The 7,475-nt window shown below is 41.5% G+C and overlaps 1 long non-coding RNA gene across 1 annotated transcript; it reads left to right on the top strand.

Moving 5' to 3' along the window:
* The first annotated feature begins 1,752 nt into the window (after nt 1-1,752).
* LOC147616785 (uncharacterized) lies at nt 1,753-2,283 on the top strand. The gene is made up of 2 exons (XR_015262445.1): nt 1,753-1,938; nt 2,079-2,283. It is a non-coding gene; the product is annotated as an uncharacterized LOC147616785 (long non-coding RNA).
* The last annotated feature ends 5,192 nt before the right edge of the window (nt 2,284-7,475 follow it).

The following is a 7,475-nucleotide window of genomic DNA, read 5'->3' as shown; positions in this document are numbered from 1 at the left end:
CACTTTGAAAAGCAAGGAACGAATGTTCAAACTTTGGTTCAAAATGGAACAGACGTGGCAAGTCAACCACAAACGTTCACTTTGAAAACTGGGTGGAATGGACGTTCTCTTTCGTCGATGTGAGAAGGGACTGGCATTCGAGGTTAGGTGCAAAATGAAACGGGTGTGGCAATGAAGACATGGGCATTTGCTTCCAAAAGAATAGGAACGGATGTTCGCTCAAGAGGACAAGAGGGAACGGGCGTTCACTCTCGCAAGATCAGGGATCAGAGGAACGACGCGGGCATGGTAGTTGCAAATGTTCACTGGAGCGGGCGTTCGCTTCTCATGGGACAAGGAACAGACATGGCAAGTTTAGGAATGGATGTTCCACTTTAGGAACGGCCGTGGCATAGTCAGAATGGGAATTTTTAGAATTGATTGGAGCTTAATGTGGCTGCAAGTATGACAGCCTCCTTGGATATTCTCTATTAGTACAATATCCCTCTAGAGTGAATGCACTTCAATGCACTTTATGCCCAATTAAATGCATTTAATCTATTTTTAATGCCTCTGCCAGTTTTAGTCAGTAGATCTTACCAGATTTTGGTTGTACAAGGAAGGAACAGGCGTGGCAGATTTGCCATGGCCATGGCTTGATAAGAGAATGCACATTCGCTTCTCAGAGAGGCGGCTTGGCAGAATGCTATTTTGCCTGGGATTTTCTTCCTTCTCTTGCTGATTCAGGTATCTTCCCATGATTTTTTTATGTTTTTATTTTAACAAGGAGCTAGATCTAGTCTCTAGCTACTTATTGATGCCTATAATGAATGATTTAAGCTAACAAATTAAAATTAATTAGATGATTAAGCTAAAATACAAACATTAAAAAAAACACAAAAAATTGAGGTTTACTTGGATGTTAAGGGCAAGGTAAGGGCACTCACTTACTTCTCCTGCTCTCGGTGAAGAATCGAATGCACCAATGCTCGATTAATAACCAAAGCTCGAGGTAATGTGACGTGAAAAATTGATATCTTTCATTGTCAATTTTGTGCATATTTTGATGATTTCTCAATGGTAATAAGGTGGAAGCTTGTCCAAGAAGATTGCGGTGCCCACAATGGGATAACGGCGTGGTGATGTGGCAGCTTGGTGGCTCCCCCGATAACAACATTCTATCTTCAAATATAATGGTTTTACTTGATTTGGGTGCACACATTGTAAATGCCACAAGTATGCTTGATAAATACTTTGGTATGGTAGATAGGCTAGTGATGTGGAAAATAAAAGTGGGCCTTCATGCTCACATGGATTTTAATTGTATTATTAATATGGCATTCACCATAAGGCTACAAGTTGGGGAGTGTGGAAGGCATGTGGAGGAGTGTGTGTAGGTGCATAATTGGGAAAGATTCTTCTAGAATGCCTACATGGAAGAGGAGAATTCCGCCATGTGTAAGTGGGATCTCCACCTACACGCCACTTAGGCTTGGCTATTATCTCATCACACTCTCAAAGTCAAAAAGTCTTCAATTTAATAATCAATAGAAGACTTAGCCTAAGAGGACAATTGATGGTGACATCTACCCTTATGTCACTGAAGGGTTGAAGATTTTTATGTTGTAATTTGTAACAATGGAAGAGAGGGTGATTCTCCACCTATAAAAGGAGCCCTCCTCTCCCTTTCAAATAAAGGAATGAGCCTCCTCAATTGAGCATTTTGTGTCATTGCCATTCTTTTATCTTTCAAACCCTTATTCAAACACTCTCTTTACATGTGAATGTCTCATTTAGCATTAGCTCCTCATGCTTAACCCAATTTTGGACCTCTTTGATGATTCATGATAAGTGGGATAAGGAGTTATTATCTTGGCGGGCCTATGACTTCTCAAGGTAGCCCTTGCCTTATTGCCGCCCTCCTTTGGAGGTACCAATGGTTTTAGCGGTAATGAGCATGTGGAAAGACTTTGGGGACTATAGGTAAATCTTTACGATTGTCCACTGATCAATGTTAACCCTTACCCTCTAGCTTGAATCATGAAGGAGATGAAAGGGAAGAGGCTATGTGAAAATTGAGGTTTCATGCAAAGAGAGAGAAGTGCAGTTTTTGTGGTCCAATACCCAAATCTCAACCGGTAATTACTCATCACTCGGGTGTTGGTTTCTTAAATTGATCATATGGCTAGGAAGCTCTTTCTATGCTCTTTCCACTCATGTAACTAATTTCTTAATCCCTTACTTCATTGATGATCAGAATTTCTCCCAAAGTTGCTAATTTTTAGGCGAATTTTGACAGTTTTATAGTCTTGTAGTAAAATGCTCATAACTTTTCGCTCAGTTGTCCGTTTTTAAAAGTTTTTATATGGGCGCAAAGCTCTCTTCAAGCTCTATGCACCTATATAATCCTTTTTTGCACAGCCTATATGGAATTAAAACTGCAATTCTCTGTGTATCTTTGTTTTTATAGAATTTTGGCAGTTTTATAGTCTTGCAGTAAAATGCTCATAACTTTTCACCCGATTTCCTGTTTTTGAAAGTTTTTATATAGACGTGAAGCTCTCTTCAAGATCTACGTATCTATGTAATCCTCTTTTGCACAGCCTATATAGATTTAAAACTGCAATTCTCTGTGTATCTTTATTTTTTTTAGACTTTTGGCCATTCTTTCTTCTTAATCATGATTAATTTCTCTTAATCTCTTATCAAAAAGCTAATCCCATGTGTCTTATCCTCTTGTAAGTGATTGCTATATTCATTTGCTTTAATATGTTCCGACCAAATCGCCCAATTCGAACAGATGAACCTTAACAATATTCCCCGTATGTTTCCGTTCACGTAATCCTGAGTCGGAAGATTTTCTTCTAACAAAGAATCGCCCTTTTGTTTGGAGCTGCAAGACTGGCAAAAATTCTTGCTTCCTCGGAGCCTTTCATCTTTCCTTCCATGAATTATGATCTCACCTTTGATGTGTATATCTTTATCTTAATCTAGGGAGAGAAAGGGAGGTGAGGAGGCTGTGAGGTTTCATACAAGTGTGTTTTGATTCTGAGAAGTAACCGAAGTCCAAACCCCAACTTCGTGTCACATCTTTTGGTGGAGGCGGCGGGCAGGTTTTACTTAGAATTATTCTATTTTAACCTCAAGGTCCTGCATGATTAAAGGAAAGCTGTTTTGAAACAAGTAAATTTCCCTTGTCACTACTCATCTTTTGGTGCAAGATGTTCAACATTCCAGTGTTCCAAGGATTGGAAGGAGAAGACCCGGGGAGTTATCTCCGAGAGTTTAACCGAGCATGCCACTTGACGGGTTGGTCTATGAAGGAGAGGGCAGAAATACTTCCAGATTTCTTGGAGGGTGTGGCCTTAACTTGGCATGAGGCTTTGCCAGAGGAGTCCAAGAATGATTGGGAAAGGTTGACCAAAGCAATGAAGGAGAGATTTGGGACAGTGGAGTCGCCAAATGCTTTACTATTGCAATTGGATCAAATTTTCCAAAAGGATGGAGAGTCAGTTTCTGCCTTTTCAGTAAGGTATGAAGCCTTATTCATCAAATATCAACAAGCTGCTTTACATGTTGTTGCTTCTTCTTCTTCACCTTCTATGGAAGATTCAAAGAGTTCTTTAGCAATGGAGCACCTTAAGATGAGCAAGTTTATCAGGGCTTTGGATCCCCGCTTGCATGGAAAAGTTCTTAGCAAAGATCCCACTAGTTTTAAAGAGGCTCTTCGTATTGCTTTGAAGAAGGAGGCCACTCTTCATATTGAGTCCACATTCCAATCTTCTCCGAGTGTGCCAACCCCACCACGAGTAGAGATAGCCTCAACATCTCAGGTACAAGCTCCATCCTTGGATCATAACATTGCACAACTTATGGCAGAATTTGCTGATTTGAAGTTACACTTAGTCAATGCAAGGCCACCTAGGGTTCCACGAGCTGAGGATAAACCTAGGGATAGAAGTAGTGTCACATGCTATGAATGTCAAGAGAAGGGACACTATCGCACTGAGTGTCCAAAGTTGAGGAAAAGTGAGGATAAAATTTTAGCACTTTTAGAGGAAATATGCTCAGAAGAAGAGGAAACATTGATGCCATTAATGGCAAAAAGGGGTCGTAAAACTAGAAACCAGGAAGAAGAAGAACAAGACGATGAAGAAGAGGAGAAAAATAAGAAGAAGAAGAAGTCTTCTAGGAGAAAAATTGGACAATCTGACTTTCCTCTTGGACAAGGATCTCTTAGTTATGACCTCTTAACAGATCTTAGGGAGAAAACAGCACAAATCACATTTGGGCAGCTTTTGGCACTCTCTCCCAAGCTCAGAAAGGAATGGGGTAAGCTGGCTAGCACAAGGGAATCTAGGAAAAAGAAGAAGAGGGATAATGGGACTCCTATGGTTCAGAAGGTGGATATTGATGTAGGAGATGATGTGCCTGTGATTGATGTCATCATTGAGGGGCAGACAATTTCTAATGCATACATTGATGGAGGTGCATCAATCAATGTCATGAGTGAAAAAACAATAAAAGATGCTGATTTAAAGTTGTCTTCTACCAACTCTCCCTATCGCATCAAACTTGCTGATAATACTAGGGTGAAAACCTTAGGAATTATAAGGAATTTGGGAGTGGATGTATGTGGTATTTCTGTGCCTACAACTTTTCAGGTCATTCCTACAAAGCCTGATGCTAGGGCTTACCCATTGATATTGGGTAGGCCATGGCTTCGCCAAGTGAAGGCAATTCAAAAGTGGGAGACAGGTGATCTTATTCTACAAGGTGAGAATAAAAAGGTCCAATACAACATCAAGAGTCGTCGCAAGAAGGTGGTAAGAGGTGAACCTTCAACTTCCGAAAGTTCAGAGTCAGAGTCATCCGCCAATGAAGAAGAGACAAGTGGTAGCTCCGAGGATTCCATCTCAGAAGGAGAGGTGGAGGGAGTTGCATTTGGTCTTTCCCTAGGAAGGGATCGAGGGGATGCTGAAGACAATGGAGCCTTGGAAGGGGAAGCTTCTTCAACCATGTGCAAGAAAGGAGATGTGGACCTCACTAGTCTTCACCAACAAAATGAACTTCTTCTTGATGAGTCCATAGCAGGTACTGAAAGGGAGGATTACTTAAAAATGTTGGATGGATTTCCTAATCTTTTTGCAAACAGCTGCTCACAAGTATGCCAAGTTACCCTAGTAGAGCACAAGATTGATCTCAAGTCCCAAAGTAAGCCAATGGTGTAGCGGCTAAGGCGTTTGGGAGTAGTGCAAGCAGAGGTGCTTAAGAAGGAGGTAACTAATTTGTTGGAAGCTGGATTTATTTTTCCAGTACAGAATTCAGAGTGGATTTCCCCAGTTGTAGTCACTCCCAAAAAGGGTGGAAAATGGCGTGTGTGTGTGGACTTTTGCCCTGTGAATGCATGCACAAAGAGGGATTATTATCCTCTACCCTTTCAGGATGAGATTTTGGATCAAGTTGCAGGTCATGAGTTGTATTCAGTGTGTGATGGATACTCTGGATACTTCCAAATCCGGATTTGTGAAGAAGATCAAAGAAAAACCTCATTCATCACCCCTTGGGGAGTGTACGCCTATAGGGTGATGCCATTTGGCTTGACCAATGCACCAGCAACTTTTCAACTCTTCATGAGTCAGGTATTTGCACCTTACTTGGGGAAGTTTATAAGGGTCTTTCTGGATGGTTTTTGCATTTACTCAAGCCGCATGGATCACTTGGAAAAGTTGAGGTTGGCCTTGCAAAGTATTGATGATGCAAAAGGGTGTCTTAATCCTGGAAAATGCCGCTTGGCACGAAGGAAGGTGGTTCTCTTGGGACATGTTATCTCAAAAGAAGGCATAGAGATGGATCCTGAGAAGGTGCAGGCAATTGTGGCCCTCCCACCACCTACCAATGTACGGGAGGTAAGGAGGATTTTGGGTAAAACAAAGTATTACCAACGCTTTGTTGACATGTTCTCTGAAAAGATGTATCCTATAAATCTGTTAACAAAGAAGAATGTTTCTTTCCGATGGGGGCCCGATCAAATTCAATCTTTTTGTTTGCTCAAGGAATGCATGAGTCAAAGTCCAATTGTGCAGCCTCCTAGGTGGGGGGAGGACTTTTATGTAAACCCAAGTGTCTCATCACATTCAGTGGGTGCTATACTCTTGCAAAAGGGAGAGCAAGGGTGTATGCAACCAGTGTATTATGCAAGCCGACAACTCACTGATGCCGAGGAAAGGTATGGTGAAAGGGAGAAAGGTGGTTTGTCTCTTGTTTTTACAGTAAAGAAGTTCAGGTCAGGTCATACTTGTTACCTCGCACTTTTTTCTTCCTCACATCTCAACCTTCTTTACAATTCTTGGTCCGCAAACCCAATCTTGCAGGAGGGAAGTTTGCAAAGTGGATTTGTGAGCTTCAAGAATTCTCTTTCACTTTTATTATAGAAAACACCACTAGGGCCTCTCTTGCAGATTTGCTTCCAAGGAAGGAAAAGGAAGAAGGAACAGGAGCAAAGGAAGAAGTATATGAAGATTTGGAAATGCCACCAACTGCTTTCACTATGCATTTTGATGGAGCCTTTAGCCCTTCCAGGCAATGTGGGGCTGGGGGGATAGTTTTATTTGATCTAGGAGGAAAAGAGGTATGATGGCTGTGTGGAGAAACAGCTAGATAAGAAGTTTCTTCGACGTTGGGAAGGCCCCTTCAGGATAAAGCAAAAGTTCAAAAATAACACATCTTCTAGACGATGCAAGTGGCCAGAAGGTTCTCGGATATGCCAATGAGTACCGACGGCGGCTAAAGATATTTTACCCTCAAGCACCATGGCCAGCAGATCCCCAAGGCAAGCATGGGGGATCTGCTGGGGGGGAAGATGTGACGTGAAAAATTGATATCTTTCATTGTCAATTTTGTGCATATTTTGATGGTTTCTCAATGGTAATAAGGTGGAAGCTTGTCCAAGAAGATTGCGGCGCCCACAATGGAATAACGGCGTGGTGATGCGGCGGCTTGGCGGCTCCCCCCGATAACAACATTCTATCTTCAAATATAATGATTTTACTTGATTTGGGTGCACACATTGTAAATGCCACAAGTATGCTTGATAAATACTTTGGTATGGTAGAAAAGCTAGTGATGTGGAAAATAAAAGTGGGCCTTCATGCTCACATGGATTTTAATTGTATTATTAATATGGCATTCACCATAAGGCTACAAGTTGGGGAGTGTGGAAGGCATGTGGAGGAGTGTGTGTAGGTGCATAATTGGGAAAGATTCTTCTAGAATGCCTACATGGAAGAGGAGAATTCCGCCATGTGTAAGTGGGATCTCCACCTACACGCCACTTAGGCTTGGCTATTATCTCATCACACTCTCAAAGTCAAAAAGTCTTCAATTTAATAATCAATAGAAGACTTAGCCTAAGAGGACAAATGATGGTGACATCTACCCTTATGTCACTGAAGGGTTGAAGATTTTTATGTTGTAATTTGTAACAATGGAAGAGA

Source organism: Cibotium barometz, chromosome 38 (genome assembly GCF_041138505.1).
Source record: "Cibotium barometz isolate CiBa-2024 chromosome 38, ASM4113850v1, whole genome shotgun sequence".
In the NCBI taxonomy this organism is placed as follows: domain Eukaryota; kingdom Viridiplantae; phylum Streptophyta; class Polypodiopsida; order Cyatheales; family Cibotiaceae; genus Cibotium; species Cibotium barometz.
Note: the sequence above shows the minus strand (reverse complement) of the source record. Positions and strands in the feature narration are given on the sequence as shown.